Source organism: Psammomys obesus, unplaced genomic scaffold (assembly GCF_907164565.1).
Source record: "Psammomys obesus unplaced genomic scaffold, mPsaObe1.curated_primary_1811, whole genome shotgun sequence".
NCBI classification, from domain to species: domain Eukaryota; kingdom Metazoa; phylum Chordata; class Mammalia; order Rodentia; family Muridae; genus Psammomys; species Psammomys obesus.
In genome coordinates this window covers 16,893,916-16,911,749 of record NW_026596117.1, presented here as the reverse complement: position 1 = coordinate 16,911,749, position 17,834 = coordinate 16,893,916, and positions in this window count along the sequence as shown.

Sequence of the window (17,834 nt, the reverse complement as noted above, 5' to 3'; positions counted from 1 at the left end):
CCCCTATTAGTGGACTTGGAGAGCGGAATGGGAGGAAATGAGGGAGGGAAGATGGGATTGGGAAGGAGTGAGGGAAGGGACTACAGCTGGGATACAAAGTGAAAAACTGTAATTAATATTTAAAAAATTAAAATTACAAAGAAAATAGAAAAAAGAGAGAAGTAAATGGCTTGTTACCAAGGGTATTTTATGCTATGCCAGGTAAGATCAAATGTGCTTGCTCTATTTCAAATGCTTTTCCTGTTAATTCTTACATCCGAATGATAAACATTTATTGCTTCTATTTACATCTGGGGTTGTTTTCTATGAAATAAGGAAATGGCAGTAATGCAAGAGAACAAAACGTGAACACTTATGAAATTTCTAGTCTTGTGGGAGAGAAAAAATATATGGAATCAATATTTTAAAAAGATTTTCAGAGAGCAGTCAACAGAGTTCATGATAGAGGCAGCCCCTGCTCTGCTCCCTCAGAGATCCACATGGAGACTGAGCTGGTATTTGGCCACTTCTGAGCAGGGTGTCTAGGTCCTCTCCATGCATTGTCCTCAGTTGGTGCATCTGTCTCTGCAGGACCCCCTGGCTCAGGTCTTTTAGTTTTGTTGGTCTCCTTGTGGCGCTCCTGTCCTCTCCATGTCCTTATAATCTCATCCCTCTCTTCCTTTGTAAGACTCCCTGTACTCTGCCCAACTTTTGGCCCCGAGTCTTGCTCCTGATGATGCAGCCATGGCAGGCCATGCAAGAAAAGGATCCAAGCAGTCCTGCTGAGACTTAACAAGCGATGGGCAGATGGCAATAGTGGAGAACTCTGCCTTTCAGTAGACCAGAGGAAGGGGATGAGGGGACCAGGTAGGGAGGAGCTGAGGAAGGGGTCTTCAGTCAGGATATATAATGAATAAATTGTGAAGTATAATTAAAAAAGAATATTTATATAAAATAATTTTCAATGATTCCATTAACTAAGATTGTTGTTTTTTATTCTTTGCCTTTTTGCCTTAGAGACTGAAGGATGAATTTGTGTCAATGTCTTTTCTGCTTAGTTGGTTCTTTTGTAGTTGGAATGAGAGAACATTTTCTCCCCACAGAACAGCATCCAATGGATAGTGCTTTGGTTTGGCTAGAATTTTAGACTCCATGTAATTAATCTACAACTTCATCTCTGTTACAATCATGCTCCTCTCCACACCTTTGTGTTCACAGCCCTTTAAAAATGTCCGTTTAATGAAACTTCTTTTTAGAGTTGTATAATTTCTAAAGATATTCATTTTTATCTACTACATTGAAAATTCCTTCCAAAAATTGTAAAATTGAAGTTTTCTTTATGGCAGAAACTTCCAAACAGTAAGGTAGATTTTTTCCCCCACTGGGTTCTTTGGCTAATTTCTGTCTGTTTAGAATTATTCTTCTTACACCATTGTTTTTTTTTTTTTAATCATTGTACACACACACACACATACACTCATATGAACTTTAGTACTTTATTTCGAAGAACATATTTTTTTTACCAGTGGGGAAAAAGATAACTTCATTTATTAAATACATTTTTTTTTATTTTAAAGAGTATTTTTAGGTATTTTTGAGCATTTCATACAAGTACACACTATATCTTGATTATAATTCCTTAGCCACTCTCTTTAGATTACTAAAAGTTATATTCACATAAAATTATTCTTTCTTCTATTATAAAGATGAAAAATGGAAGAAGTAATTCTGAAACACAATAATTTTATACATTCCAGATAATTCTAAGGCAAATTGATTTTTTCACAAATGAATAGTTCTTATTCATTAGGTCCATAGAAAACATTTAACTATATAAAACTTACATAAAAATGCTTGTATTTGAAAACTACTATTTAAATAGGCACATACACAGATTTTTAGGTAAGGTAATTATCATTGATTTTTTTAAATGGGTACATTTAGAAGTTTATTAGGTTGAAATTAATTTTTATTTTTATTTTATTTGAATTTTTATTTTTTTATATTAATTATAGTTTATTTATTTAGTACCCCAGCCATAGCCCTCTCCCTCATTCCCTCCCAATCCCTCCTTTCCTCCCTCATCTCTTTTCCCTGTCCCTCTCTAAGTCTGCTGATAGTGGGGGGGGGGGGCTTCTCAGACTTAGCCCATAGAAGCTCAGTATCCAAGGGGGATTCCCTATTAAGGGGAGCAGGGACTATCTCTGACATGAACTCAATGGCAGGCTCTTTGACCTCCCCTTCATCCCCAAGGAAGGAGTAGCCTTGCTAGGCCACAGAGGAGAACATTGTAGCCAGTCCTGATGAGACCTGATTTGTGTGTGTGTGTGTGTGTGTGTGTGTGTGTGTGTGTGTTAAGGCTTTTTTTCTTGTGGATTGTTATTTTATACTTTAACCTGTTTAGCTTCAAACTCTTGCATATTATAATTAACTCTTTGTGAAATGTGTATGGTCATCAAATTGTCTCAAATATTTTAAAAAAGTGTCCATAGTGACCTCTTTGTCAGCAGTTAAGTGAATCTCGCCTTTAAAATACAGGTCTTATTGATGTAACCAGGGTATTTGGTTATGACATGAAATTTTGATCATTATCAAAATTGTGTCTTTAATTAAATTTTCAATCTAATATCAATTGAAAGTTTGTTTCTCACACAAAAGCCCAATTATACAGCCAAAAGTATTTATATGCTTCGGTGAGTTGTCTTATGTTTCATACTTCATTGAGTTGTTTTATATTTAATATAAAAAATAAAAATTTAATTAAAAATATTTATTTTTAATTAACTACAGTTTATTCACTCTCTATCCCAGCTGTATCCCTTTCCTTTGTCCCTTTTCAATCCCACCCTCTCTCTCATCACCTGCAATACCTCCCACCTCCAAGTCAAATGATAGGGGAGGTCCTCCTCCCCTTCCATGTGACCCTAGCCTATCAGGTCTCATCAGGACTGGCTGCATTGTCTTCTTCTGTGGCCTGGCAAGGTTGCTCCCCATCAGGGAGAGGTGATCAAAGATCCAGCCACTGAGTTCATGTCAGAGATGATCCCCTTTCCCCTTACTAGAAAACCCATTTGGAGACTGAGCTGCCATGGGCTACATCTGTGCAGGGGTTCTAAGTTATCTCCATATATGGTCCTTGGTTGGAGTATCAGTCTCAGAAATGACCTGTGGGCCCAGATTTTTTGTTTTTGTTGCTTTCCTTGTGGATCTCCTGTCCCCTCCAGGTCTTACTATCTTCCCCTTCTTTTATAAGATTCCCTGCACTCTGCCCAAAGTTTGGCTATGAGCCTCAGCATCTGCTTTGATTACGTGCTGGGTGCAGTCTTTCAGAGTCCCTCTGTGGTAGGCTCCTGTCCTGTTCCTTGTTTTCTCACTCTTCAATCATCTGTCCTGTTTGTCTTTCTGAGAGAGGATTGAGCATCTTACTCAGTGTCCTCCTTCTTGCTTAGCTTCTTTAGATGTACAGATTTTAGTATGTTTATCCTATATTATGTGTCTAATATCCACTTATAAGTAAGTATATATCATGTGTGTCTTTCTGCTTCTGGTATACCTTACTCAGGATGATCTCTTCTAGTTCTCCCACCATTTGCCTGCAAATTTCATGATTTCCATGTTTTTAACTGCTGAGTATTATTCCATTGTGTAAATATCTTTTTAAATAGTACTTAATTACATTTATAATACAGAACATTTCTCTACTTTCAATGTTATTAAAATAATGATGTGAAGATAGTGATGATAAAAGGCCATCTACACATATGTAACAAATGTGCATCTTGGTCTTCATGTGGGAACCCTAACATCAGGAGCAGGGTCTTTCTCTTACTCTGTTGCCTGCCTTTGAATCCTCTCCCCTAAGTGGGCTTCCTTGACTAGCCCCAATAAGAGAAGATGTGCCTAATCCTTCTCCAACTTGATATGCCAAGGTTGGTTGATATTCATGGGAGCCCTCCCCTTTTCTCAGAAGAAAAGGGAGGGCTGAATAGTTGAGGGGGGGGACTGAGAGGAAAAAATTTAGGGGAAGCTGCAATCGGATGTAAAGTAAATAAATAAATTAATTGAATAAAAAAGGTATTCCTAGGGAAAGAGAATTTAGTCTTCAGAAATAAAATACAACTCAGTCAGCGTGGAAATTAATTTAAAAATTTGAAGCACCTAGAAATGATAAACTTCTGAGGTGACAAGTTAAAAAATTTTATTTGAACATTAAACAATCAACATATCGATCAAAATATCACATTCTGTCATATAACTACATGTCCATGAAAAGTCACGTAAGGGGTGGGGAGAAAGTTCAGTTAGCAGAACACTTGATGCAGAAGCAAGAGAGACTCAGTTCAAATCCACAGCCCCACAAGGAACTGTGCATGGCTGTGTGCATTTGTAAACCCAACCTCAAGGGGAAGAGACAGCTGGATCCCAAGAGCTCACTGGTCAGCCAACATCACTGAAAATAGTGTTTCAGTTTCAGTAAAGGCACATTTTTAGAAAATTAAGGTGGAAAGAAATGGAAAAAAAGTCCTCCAAAGATAATCCTCTGACCTCCACTAGCACATGTATGGGTGTATGCTTCCATATACATTCATGGTCATATGTCCCACGCAATACAGCACATATATACAATACACAAACAAACAGATTAACTAAAATAAAATACATTTAGAAAGTCTTTAAAGGTTTGAATACATGAATATGTGTATTTATGCTTTTTATTTATTAATATTAATTTTATTTATTAATATTTATGATCTTAGATTGTTATTTTGCCATTTTGAGTTTACATTTAGGAGGCAGAAGTTATTTGTACTTTTATTTGAATTGTTTCTACTTTGAAATTTAAGTATCCTGAGGCTTTTAGAGAAGATCAGGTAAATTGAAAAAACAGCATTTTTATTGCTTCGATACTGAATTATAGTTTGAAAACTAGAAGGTAAACATATTACTTAATTTAATGGGAGTTAAAGGCTGAAGATCATTTGCACTGCCAAGTTACCAGTGGTGCTTTTCCATTTATGTGGTGAATACAGCTGCAGGCCGACCACTGAACAGTGAAAGCTGGAAACTTCAGGTTAAAGGTCAAGACCTTTTTTGAACACTTTTCTGACAGAGGTAGCAACTTAAAATTGAGTCAATGTGGTTAATTTTCTTAAAAATCTTCTGATTTTGTCATGTTAGAATTGGGAGCTCTTTTTTTTTTTCTTTTGGATTATCATTTCTTAAAATTTACTCAATTTGTATCCCACCTGTGGCCCTCTCCCTCATCTCCTTCCAACGCCACTTTCCTCTTCTCTCCCATGCCCCTCTCCTAGTCCACTGACAGTGGAGATCCTCCTCCCCTTTTATGTGGCTCTAGCCTATCAGGTCTCCTAAGTTCTGGTTGCATTGTCTTCATCTGTGACCTGGCAAGACTGCACCCCCCCCCCCCAGGAGGAGGTGATCAGAGAGCCTGCCACTGAGTTCATGCCAGAAAAAGCCCCTCCTCCCTTTACTAGAGGACCCCACTTGAAGACTGAGTCTATAGGCTTCATCTGAGCCGGAGTTTTAGGTCCTCTCCAAGCACTGTCCTTAGTTGGTATCAGTCTCTGCAGGGATACCACGGCTCAGTTTTTTAGGCTCTGTTGGTCTCCTTTTGGAGCTCCTGTCCTCTTCAGGTCTTTCTATCTCCCCCTTCTTTCATAAAATTCCATGCCCTCTGCCCAAAGTTTGGCTATGAGTCTCAGCCTCTGCTTTGAAACCTTGATCAGTAGAGTTTTTCAGAGGTCCTCTGTGGTAGGCTCCTGCCCTGATCCCTGTCTTCTCCTGCTTTCAGTGTCTATCACATTTGTCCTTCTGAATGAGGACTGAGCATCTTCCCTAGGGTCTTGCTTGTTGTTTAGCTTCTTTTGGAGTATAGATTTTAGTAAGTTTATCTTATATTATATGTATAATATCCACTTATAAGTGAGTATATACCATGTGTGTCTTTCTGCTTCTGGGTTACCTCATTCATGATGATCTTAACTAGTTCACACTATTTGCCTGCAAACCTCATGATTTCCTTGTTTTAAATTGCTGAGTAGTATTCCATTCTGTAAATGCCCCACAATTTCTGTATCCATTCCTTCTTTGAGGGACATCTAGGTTGTTTCCAGCTTCTGGCTATTGCAAAAAGAGCTGCTACAAACAAGGTTGAACAAATATCCTTGTTGTACAGTTGAGTATATTTTGGATATATGCCTAGGAGTGGTATAGCTGGATTTTGAGGTAGCATTATTCCTAATTGCCTGAAAAAGCACCAGATTGATTTCTAAAGTGGTTGTACAAGTCTACATTCCCATCAGCAATAGAGGAGAGTGCCTCTTTCTCCACATCCTCTCCAGCATGTGTTGTCACTTGAGTTTTTGATCTTAGCCATTTTGATGGGTATAAGGTGAAATCTCAGAGTTGATTTGATTTGCATTTCTCTGATGACTAAGGACATTGAACATTTCTTTAAGTGTTTCTCTGCCATTTGATATTCCTCTATTGAGAATTCTCTGTTTAGCCCTGTACCTTATTTTTAAACGGGATTACTTGACTTTTTGCTTTTTGACTTCTTGAGTTCTTTATATATTCTGGATATGATATTGAACTCACACACCTACAGATACTTGATTTTTGACAAAGAAGCCATAATCATGCAATGGTAAAAAGATTGCAACTTTAACAAATGGTGCTGTTCTAACTGGATGTCCACATGTAGAAAAATGCAAATAGATCCATATTTATTAAAGACCTCAACATAAAACCAGACACACTAAACTTATTAGATGAAAGAGTGTGGAAGAGCCTAGAACTCATTGGCACAAGAGACAACTTCCTGAATGCGACACAGGCTCTAAGATCATCAATCAATAAATGGGACCTCATGAATCTGAAAAGCTTCTGTAAAGCAAAGCACACTGTCATTAGAACAAAACAACAGCCTACAGACTGGGAAAGGTTCTTCACCAACCCTATATCTGACAGAGCTAATATCCAGAATATAGAAAGAACTGAAGTTAAAAACCAACAAACCATATCATCCCATTGTGAGATCTCTTAATTGCAAGCTTTCAATGTGAGAATTCGTAGAAATTTTTTTTTTTTGTTAAAAAGATCCATTTTGCAAAAAGCCAAGATTTAATTTTTTTCTCTTAAATATTCATAAATTCATCATTCAGGTATTCTGATAAGTTCAATTTTACTAAATTCTTTAATTTTCTTTAAGTTTTTGAGATTTTCACATATAAACAATGTATTTACATTATTTTCCTCTTTTTTCTTCCCACTCTGTTATCCTTGTCTCCAAATTCCCTTTCAAATTCATTAACTCTGAACCTCCATTACTATTCTTACATATATAAATATAGGCATTATATATATTCATGAGTAAGTACGCATATACCTACAGTACAACATGCTGAGTCCCTTTAGTGTTGCTCATTATGCATGTGCGCTCAAGACTAATGACTTGGGGCTAGATCACCTGTCATGGGTCTTACGCTTGAGGCTTGGCCTGGGAATGTGGGCTAGATTAGAATGTAGGCAGTTTGCTTCTATTTACTTCCACAATTTAGTGGCTAACATACAGGAGGTTTATTACCTCAGCTAAAAATTATGAACAAAATATTTGCTTGTAGGGTGACGGAGAGGACCAAAACATACATCTGAAAGCATTCACCAAATAGTATGCAGAGATGCACAGTTTTCTTTCTGTTGAACGGCCAGACATGTGTTTTTAAATCTCCGTCAAAGCAGGCAGGTTAGGTGGCGCAGGCCTGTGATCCCAGCACTCAGGGAGGCAGAGGCAGGAGAACGTGAGTTTGAAGCCAGCCTGATTCACAAAGGGGAGTCCAGGTCAGCCAAGGCTACCCAGAGAAACCCTGTCTCAAAAAACCAAAAGAAACAAACAAAAAGCCATCAAAGCAATCAGATTTATAACTTTTCAAATCCACAAAGCATAAACAGAAGTTCATCCTCCTCCTTGGCTGTGTTAACCCTTTCTTCCTGTATATAAAACATGACTTTGGCGTTCCATTTTCCTCATGTGTTCGAATCAAACAGAAGCATAAAGCAGCGGGCATATGCTCTAGGAGAATCACCATATCTGTCTCACAGCCTTGGGTAGCGCAGAATTTTGTCTTGGAGGGTGACAGTACAGTTGAGCATCCGTGCCGCCTGTGCTAGCTTGTGAGCTGAGACATTTTAGGGAATGACTACCACAACCAAAGGGAGAAGCAGCTGCTCTTAGCTCCATCCAGCAGGAGCCATGAATAAATTACATACCACGGGAGCCTATTTGTGAACTAAATTTTCCGAAGTTCCCTCTTTTGCTTTATGCTCCATTTCTCGTAGCTGCTCTTTTGTTTTTCACTTTCCCCTCTAACTTAGCAGTGCCATGTTTGCTGTGATGTACTTAATTTTTTAAAAGTTAACAAAGTAAGGAACTTCAGAGTTGGCTCATGATACTCTATGACCAACTTTTCAGCACAATGGAGATTTTCCCCAGAAGGACAGAGGGCAGATAATGAGGGACAAAGACAGGAGATGTAGGAAGAGGGAGAAAGGAACACAAACAGAGGAGGGATGAGAAAAAGGGCAAGAAAGAAGAGCAAGTGTTATTTGTCTGGTGTTAGAGGGTATTGGGGGATTGACACAAAGGACTCTGGTTAGAGAGGAGACTGATGTGGCCTAAGGCAAATGGCGGTATATAAAGGTAAAATGGAAACCGCATATTAGGATGAGATTCTTTTTTTTTTTAATTTTATTTTTCTTTTTAGTTACATTTTGTTAACTCTGTGTCCCAGCTGTATCCCGCTCCCTCATTCCCTCCCCAACCCCGCACTCCCTCCCTGGTCTCCTCCCTGCCCCTTTCCAAGTCCACTGATAGGGAGGACCTCCTCCCCTTTCATTTGACCCTGTTTTCTCAGGTATCTTCAGGGCTGGCTGCAAAGTCCTCCTCTGTGGCCTAACAGACTGTTCCTTCCCTGGGGGGGGGGGGGGGGTCAAACAGCCTGCCCTTGAGATCCCGTTAGAAATAGTCCGTGTTCCCCTTGCTTTCGAAAACTACTTGGTTACTGAGCTACCACGGGCCACATCCGAGCAGAAGTTCTAGGTTATATCCATAGATGGTCCTTGGTTGAGTGTCAGTCTCAGAAAAGACCCTGTGCCCGGACATATTTGGTCCTTGTAGAGCTCCTATCCTTTCCATATCATACTAACTTCCCTTCTTTCATATGATTCCCTGCACTCTGCCGAGGGTTTGGTTATGAGTCTTAGTGTCTGCTTTGAAACGCTGCTAGGTAGAGTCTTTCAGATGCCTTTTTTGGTAGACTCCTGTCATACGTTCAATGCACATCCCATTTGTCTTTCTAAATGAGGATTAATCACCTTCGCCTGTGTCCACTTTCTTGATTATCTTCTTTAGGTGTGTAGATTTCATTATGTTTATCATATCTTGTAGGTCTATATATGTGAGTATATACCAAGTTTGTCTTTCTCCTTCTGGGATACTTCACTCAGAATGATCTTTTCTAGATCCCACCACTTGCCTGCAAATTTCATGATTTCCTCCTTTTTGATTGCTGAGTAGTATTCCATTGTGTAAAAATACCACAATTTCTGTATCCATTCCTCCGTTGATGGACATCTGGGTTGTTTCCAAGTTCTGGCTATTACAAATAAAGCTGCTACGAACATGGTTGAACAAATGCCCTTGTTGTGTACTTGAGCAAATTTTGGGTATATACCTAGGAGTGGTATAGCTGGGTCTTGAGGTAGCACTACTCCTAGTTGTCTGAGAAAGCGCCAGATTGACTTCCAGAGTGGTTGAACCAGTTTACATTCCCACCAGCAATGGAGGAGGGTTCCCTTTTCTCCACAACCTCTCCAGCATGTACTATCACTTGAGTTTTTCATCTTGGCCATTCTGATGGGTATAAGGTGAAATCTCAGGGTCATTTTGATTTGCATTTCCCTAATGGCTAATGAGGTTGAGCATTTCTTTAAGTGTTTCTCTGCCATTCGATGTTCCTCTTTTGAGAATTCTCTGTTTAGCTCTGTTCCCCATTTTTTAATTGGATTACTTGGTTTGTTGCTTTTCTGCTTCTTTAGTTCTTTATATACACTGGATATTAGCCCTCTGTCAGATAAAGGGTTGGTGAAGATTCTTTCCCAATCTGTAGGCTGTCTATTTGTTTTGATGACAGTGTCTTTTGCTTTACAGAAGCTTTTCAGTTTCATGAGGTCCCATTTATTGATTGTTGCTCTTAGAGCCTGTGCTGTTGGTGTTCTGTTCAGGAAGTTGTCTCCTGTGCCAATGAGTTCTAGGCTGTTTCCCACTTTTTTTTCCAGCTGATTTAGAGTATCCGGTTTTATGTTGAGGTCCTTGATCCACTTGGACTTTAGTTTTGTGCAGGGTGATAAATATGGGTCTATTTTCATTTTTCTGCATGTAGACATCCAGTTGGTCCAGCACCATTTGTTGAAGATGCTGTCTTTTTTCCATTGAATGGATTTGGCTTCTTTGTCAAATATTGAGTATTCATAGGTGTGTGGGTTTATTTCTGGGTCTTCTATGCGATTCCATTGATCCTCCTTTCTGTTTCTATGCCAATACCATGCAGTTTTTATTACTGTTGCCTTGTAGTACAGCTTGAGATCGGGAATGGAGATACCTCCAGATGATCTGTTGTTGTACAGGATTGTTTTGGAGATTCTGGGTTTTTTGTTTCTCCATATGAAGCTGAGAATCTTTTTTTCAAGGTCTGTAAAGAATTGAGTTGGTATTTTGATGGGAATTGCATTGAATCTGTAGATTGGTTTTGGAAGATGGCCATTTTCACAATGTTAATCCTACCAATCCATGAGCACGGGAGATCTTTCCATCTTCTGAGATCTTCTTCAATTTCTTTCTTCAAAGACTTGAAGTTTTTCTCAAACAGGTCTTTCACTTGCTTGGTTAGAGTCACACCAAGGTACTTTATGTTATTAGTGGCTATTGTGAAGGGTGTTGTTTCCCTAATTTCTTTCTCGGCCTTTTTATCTTTGGTATTCAAGAAGGCTTCTGATTTTTTTGAGTTGATTTTGTATCCTGCCACTTTGCTGAAGGTGTTGATCAGCTGAAGAAGTTCTCTGGTTGAATCTTTGGGGTCGCTCATGTATACTATCATATCATCTGCAAATAGTGACACTTTGACCTCTTCCTTTCCGATTTGTATTCCCTTGATCTCCTTTAGTTGTCTTATTGCTCTGGCTAGGACTTCAAGTACAATGTTGAAGAGATATGGAGCGAGTGGGCAGCCTTGTCTTGTCCCTGATTTCAGTGGGATTGATTTAAGTTTCTCTCCATTGAGATTGATGTTGGCTATAGGCTTGCTGTATATTGCCTTTACTATCTTTAGGTATGTGCCTTGTATCCCTGATCTCTCCAAGACTTTAAACATAAATGGGTGTTGGACTTTGTCAAATGCTTTTTCAGCATCTAAGGAGATGATCATGTGGTTTTTCTCCTTCATTTTGTTTATGTGGTGGATTACATTGATGGATTTCCGTATGTTGAACCACCCTTGCATTCCTGGGATGAAGCCTACTTGGTCATGGTGGATGATATCTTTGATGTGTTCTTGGATTCGGTTTGCAAGTATTTTATTGAGTATTTTTGCATCAATGTTCATAAGAGAGATAGGTCTGAAGTTCTCTTTTTTTGTTGGATCTTTGTGTGGTTTAGGTATCAAAGTGACTATGGCTTCATAGAATGAGTTTGGTAGTGTTCCTTCTATTTCTATTTTGTGGAATAGTTTGAGGAGAATTGGTGTTAGTACTTCTTTGAAGGACTTGTAGAATTCTGCGCTGAAGCCATCTGGTCCAGGGCTTTTTTTGGAGGGGAGTCTGTTAATTACTGCTTCAATTTCCTTGGGAGATATAGGGCTATTCAGTCTTTCTACCTGGTCTTGACTTAATTTTGGTAGATGGAATCTGTCAAGAAAGTTATCCATTTCATTTAGATTTTCAAATTTTGTGCCATATAGGCTTTTGTAGTATGACCTAATAATCGTTTGGATTTCCTCAGTGTCTGTAGTTATGTCCCCATTTTCCTTTCTGATTTTGCTGATTTGGATAGTTTCTCTCTGCTTTTTAGTTAGTTTGGCTAAGGGTTTGTCTATCTTGTTGATTTTCTCAAAGAACCAGCTTTTTGTTCCATTGATTCTTTGGATAATTTTATTTGTTTCTAATTGATTGATTTCTGCCCTTAGTTTGATTATTTCCAGCCGTCTGCTCCTCTTGGGTGTATCTGCTTCTTTTTTTTCTAGGTTTTTCAGTTGGGCCATTAAGTTGTTAGTATGTGATGTTACGGATTTCTTCTTGTAGGCACTTAGTGCTATAAATTTTCCTCTGAGCACTGCTTTCAATGTGTCCCATAAATTTGGGTATGTTGTGCCTTCATTTTCATTAAATTCTAGAAAGTCTTTAATTTCTTTCTTTATTTCTTCCTTGACCCAGCTGTCATTGAGTAGTAAGTTGTTCAGTTTCCATATGCGTGTCGGCTTTTTGTTGTTTCTGTTGTTGTTGATGTCCAGCTTTAGTCCATGGTGGTCAGATAGTATACAAGGGATTATTTCAATCCTTTTGTATCTGTTGAGTCTTGCTTTGTGACCAACTATATGGTCTATTTTGGAGAAGGTTCCATGTGGTGCTGAAAAGAAGGTGTACTTTTTTGAGTTCGGGTGAAAAGATCTCTAGACGTCTATTAGGTCCATTTGATTTAGGGATTCTGTGAGCGCTTTTATTTCCCTATTTGGTGTATGTCTGGTTGATCTGTCCCTTGATGAGAGTGGGGTGTTGAAGTCTCCCATTATTAAGGTATTAGGATCAATGTATGATTTAAGCTTTAATATTGTTTCATTTACAAATGTAGGTGCTCTTGTATTTGGGGCATAGATATTCAAAATTGTGATGTCCTCTTGTTGGATTTTTCCTTTGATGAGAATATAGTGGCCCTCCTTATCTTTTTTGATTAACTTCGGATGAAAGTCTATTTTATTAGATATTAGGATGGCTACTCCAGCTTGTTTTCTGGAACCATTTGCTTAAAAAACATTTTTCAGCCCTTTACTCTGAGGTAGTGTTTATCTTTGTTGCATAGGTGTGTTTCTTGGATGCAACAGAATGTTGGGTCCTGTTTCTGTAACCATTCTGTTAGCCTGTGTCTTTTTATTGGTGAGTTGAGTCCATTAATATTGATAGATAATATTGACCAATGCATGTTAGTTCCTTTTGTAATGGAGTCGATGATCTTACCCTGTTTCATTGCTTTTTTTCTTTTTATTTTTGTTGGGATATTATCTGTATGCCCTGTTTTCTTGGGTGAATTCGTTTTCGTTGGATTGGGGTTTTCCTTCCAGTATCTTCTGTATGGTTGGTTTGCTGTATAGATATTGCGTAAATTTAGTTTTGTCATGGAATATTTTGTTTTCTCCATCTATGTTGATTGAAAGCTTTGCAGGGTATAGTAGTCTCGGTTGACATTTGTGATCTCTTAGAGTCTCCATGATGCTGGCCCAGGCCCTTCTGGCTTTCATAGTTTCTGATGAGAAGTCTGGTGTGATTCTGATAGGTCTACCTTCATATGTTACTTGGCCTTTTTCCCTTGCTGCTTTTAATATCTTTTCTTTGTTCTGTAGATTTAGTGTTTTGACTATGATGTGACGTGATGTGTTTCTTTTCTGGTCTAGTCTATTTGGTGTTCTGTAGGCCTCTTGTATATTTATGGACATCTCTTTCTTTAAGTTGGGAAAATTTTCTTCAATGATTTTCTTGAAAATATTTTCTGGACCTTGGAGCCTGGAGTCTTCTTTTTCATCAATTCCTATTATTCTTAGATTTTGTCTTTTCATAGCATCCTTGATTTCTTGGATATTTTGTGATTGGAATTTTTCTGATTTTACTTTTTCTTTGAGAGAAGTATCAATTTCTGCAAGTGTGTCTTCAGCTCCAGAGATTCTCTCTTCCATCTCTTGTATTCTGTTGGTGATGCTTACTTTTGTGGTTCCTGATCTTTTCTCCAAGTTCTCCAGCTCAAGAGTTTTCTCATTTTGTGTTTTCTTTATTGATTCTAATTCTGTTTTCATGCCTTGCACCATTTCTTTTATGTGTTTGAATTTGGATTCCTGTCTCTCTACGATGGACTCTATTTCCTTGTTCATTTCCTTTTTGTATGCCACTAATTTTTTCTCTACTTGTGCCTCTATTTGTTTGGCTATGTTTGCCTGTGTTTCTTTAAGGGTTTTGTCTATTTCTTCTTTCTTTACCTCCAATTGACTGGCCAACTCTTTGAAAGATTTGTTCATTTCCTCCTTATGAGCCTCAAATAACTGAGCAAGCATGGCTTTAAGGTCATTTTCCTGTGCTTCTGATGAATTGGAGTATCCATCGATTTTGGGGTTTGCTGGTGAAGTCATGATGTCCTGATTTATGTTGGAAGTGTTCTTTCACCTACCCCTGGCCATTGGCTTATCTGAGACCTTCCCTGTTTGTTTTTGGATTCTGCCGATCAGACTGGTACTGTCTCTCTCTCGAGTCTGGAGAATTCTTCAGGAAGTTGAGAGAGGTCCCGTGTCCTTAGCGTGTGCTGAGGACTAGCTATACCTGTGGGAGGAAAGTAAGCAGGCACAAACAGAGGCAAATGCAAGCGTGCGTGCGTGCGTGTGTGTGTGTGTGTGTGTGTGTGTGTGTGTGTAAGTGGGCGTGGGCGTGTGTCTCGAGGGACAGAGTGATGGCTAATGTTGAACCCTTGAGTGTGTGGGAGGGGCTCTGCAATGTATATGTCGCAGGCGCTAGTGATGCTCGCAAAGCAATTTCTGGCATTAACTGCCTTAACTCCTCAATTAGACCCACAGAGCAGGAGCTTCAATGTTCCAAGTGCCCCTCTGTTTCCCAAAGTGGGTATATGGGTGGGAGGGGGTTCGATGCCTGGCTTCTGTTTTAGAAGGACCCAGAATCAGGGGAGCTGCAGATTCTCAAGTGTGCACTCACTTACAGGCAGGTCACTTGGCAGAGATCGGGGTATCTGGGCTCTCTGCTCTCTGGTTTGGCCCTGCTTCTTTGATGTGCTCTGCCAGTTCCGTGCTGCTGTCACTGCCAGGTTATGAGGTCTTGCTGCAGCTGGAGATTTCAGGGTGGTCACGTCAGTAGGAATCGGGGTAAGCAGGCTTTCTGTTCTCTGGTTTGGCCCTGGTTAGTCTTAAACTGGAGGGCTGATGTGCCCCGCCAGGTCAGTGCTGCTCTGCAGCCAGGTTAGAAAGTCCCGCTGTAACTGGAGACTGGGTTGCTAGTCCAGATGCTTTCTGGGAAGTCCTGGGGTCTCTTCACTGTGCTCTCCAAACTTCGGAGGCCCAACGCCTGGTGTGTCTAGCTTGTATGGCGTTTCTGTCTGGTTTTGGTGAGTATATAGTGTATTCTCTGTCACTGTGGGATTGGGCGGGCCATACCGTCAGTGATGGCGCTCCTGTGGAGCTAGTATGGCGTCTAGGAGACTCATGCCCTGGGAGGATGGTGCAGCTGCCACGTGAATCTGGGGCTCCGAGACGCAGTACTGCTGGCCTTTGCCGATAAATGGCTTGGGGCTCCGCCTCAGTGGCTGCAGGCCCCAGGCAGTTAGGTCAGTGCTGAGAAAGGGGAGTCCGCTGTGCCAAGGAGGAGGGAGGTCTGGGGGAGGAGAGTGCCGAGAGATCAAAGGGTTGTTTCTCACCTTCCCCAAACAAGTCCCTGGGTGACCCTAGACCAAGGTTTTCACCTCCTGAGATGTTCCCTGTTGTTTAGAAAGTCTCTCCGTTGTTTCCCTGGCTTCAGAAGTTCTTCCACTCATCAACTCAGAACTTTATCTCTTCCACAGCTCTGAAACTGTGTGTGCTAGTCGCCATCTTGAGATTCTTTTTTTTTAATTACACTTTATTCATTTTGTATCCCCCCATAAGCCCCTCCCTCCTCCCCTGCCGATCCCACCCTCCCTCCCCTTTCTGCATGCATGCCACTCCCCAAGTCCCCTAGGGGAGAATAGGGGAGGTTCTCCTCTCCTTTCTGATCTTAGTCTATCAGTTCTCATCAAAAGTGGCTGCATTGTCCTCTAGTGTGGCCTGGTAAGGCTGCTCCCCCCTCAGGGGGAGGTGATCAAAGAGCAGGCCAATCAGATTATGTCAGAGGCAGTCCCTCTTCCCATTACTATGTAACCCACTTGGACACTGAACTGCCATGGGCTACATCTGTGCAGGGGTTCTAGGTTATCTCCATGAATAGTCCTTGGTTGGAGTATGAGTCTCTGGGAAGTTCCCTGTGTTCAAATTATCTTGTTCTGTTGCTCTCCTTGTGGAGTTCCCGTTCCCTCCAGCTCTTACTATTTCCCACTTCATACATAAAATTCCATTCATTCTGCCCATCAGTTGGCCATCAGGCTCAGCATCTGCTTAATAGGGCACATTAAATAGTTGAGCCAAAGGTGGCTTTTGGTTGCTGAACTTCAATACTTTGGTAGTTGGACCTTTGTAGTCGGCCTTAAGAGGAGGAAGTAGCTAAATAAGAGAACAGACCTTTTGCTTTAGAAATTGTAATTAACAGGTTTTAGCAAAGCAGAAGGAATAAGAGAGAAAGGCCTGGTCTGTCAGAGCCATGTTTGCCAGGCTTGAGCCAGGTAGAGTCCCTTCAAACAATACCAGGACATGCTTTGTAATTGAGATGATTGTATTTTTCACAGATAGCAACTGATTTCTTAAACCGTTTTGTGCAGTCAAGTATCAAGCATCTTTAATGTGGGTATTAATTGTCTAATTTGGGCCCAGAACATTGTTCCTGACACACACTGTACACTTTTGAGCAAATAGATATGTTATAGGGTACTGGGTCAATTTTATTGCTTGCATTATTTTCTATGCACATCAAAGAAGACAGATAAATTTTCCTTACTGCTTTTTCTTTGCATTCTTCACAAGGAATAACAATCCCATCCCTAATGTTTCACTTGCCAGCAGATATCGCTTACAGATGGTTGGATAGAGGTAGCAGCTTGTGCGCACATCCCCATCTCAGAACTCTGAGACCCCTTCCTTTCTGAAGCTGTGAACGACATGTTCATGCTGACACCTTCTTCACGAGCTCATATATGCATAAGTCCTGTTGTGTCTGAGGCCCCTGTTGCCTCCGCATTATCGGTTACTTCTAGTTCTTACGGTCTTCCCGACTCCTCTTCAACTAGACCCCTGAGACTTGGGAAGACAGATTCATTTTCTCCAGTGGAATCTCTTTAGGTATATTAACCACACATTGGTCTGTGCTCCATTCTGAGGAGCAGTTGACCAACACAAAATAAGTTCAACCGTGTTTTTGCACACTTTTTGTTTCATTTTCATTGTTTGGGCACTACTTTGGCCTGTCTTTTGCTTGTGTGTACACACACACACACACACACACACACACACACACACACACACATATATACACACAGACACACAAGCAAAATATATATATATATATATATTTCTTTTTTGTATTTGTGAGATTTTTGTTTGTTTCTTGTTTTTTATTTGGTTTGTTTTTGTTTAGTTGAGAGGGACAGAGGAGAACATAAAGGTGGAAAGTTGAGTCAGTAAGGAGGTGGGAAATATCAGGGAGGAACTGGAGGAAAAATATGATCAAAATATATTGCATGAAAAATATTTTCAATAAAAAGAAAAGAATCACCTTTTATAATAGAAGCAAACAAAATAATAGAATATATATATTACTTTTTGCAACTGGAGTATGCTGCTATTTTCTATTTTAACAGATGTTTGCAGTAAGATGCTAATAGTACTCAAGTGACC